A 200-nucleotide genomic window follows, 5' to 3' on the forward strand; every position below is an offset into this window, starting at 1 on the left:
CTACATACAGCCATGGGCTTCAGGCTGGGACTCACTTCAAAGACCAAATGGTCAGTTAATTAAAATCTAATCCAAGTAGGGTGTAACTATATTTTGAAGAATCTGGCCAAGCCAAGGCTCTGTCTCCTTTTTGTTCCTTTTTTCTCTGATTAATAATTTGACTCTGATGGCTAATAAAAGCTACAATTTTAGCAGCTATT

This window comes from Acanthisitta chloris, unplaced genomic scaffold, assembly GCF_000695815.1.
Source record: "Acanthisitta chloris isolate BGI_N310 unplaced genomic scaffold, ASM69581v1 scaffold762, whole genome shotgun sequence".
NCBI classification, from domain to species: domain Eukaryota; kingdom Metazoa; phylum Chordata; class Aves; order Passeriformes; family Acanthisittidae; genus Acanthisitta; species Acanthisitta chloris.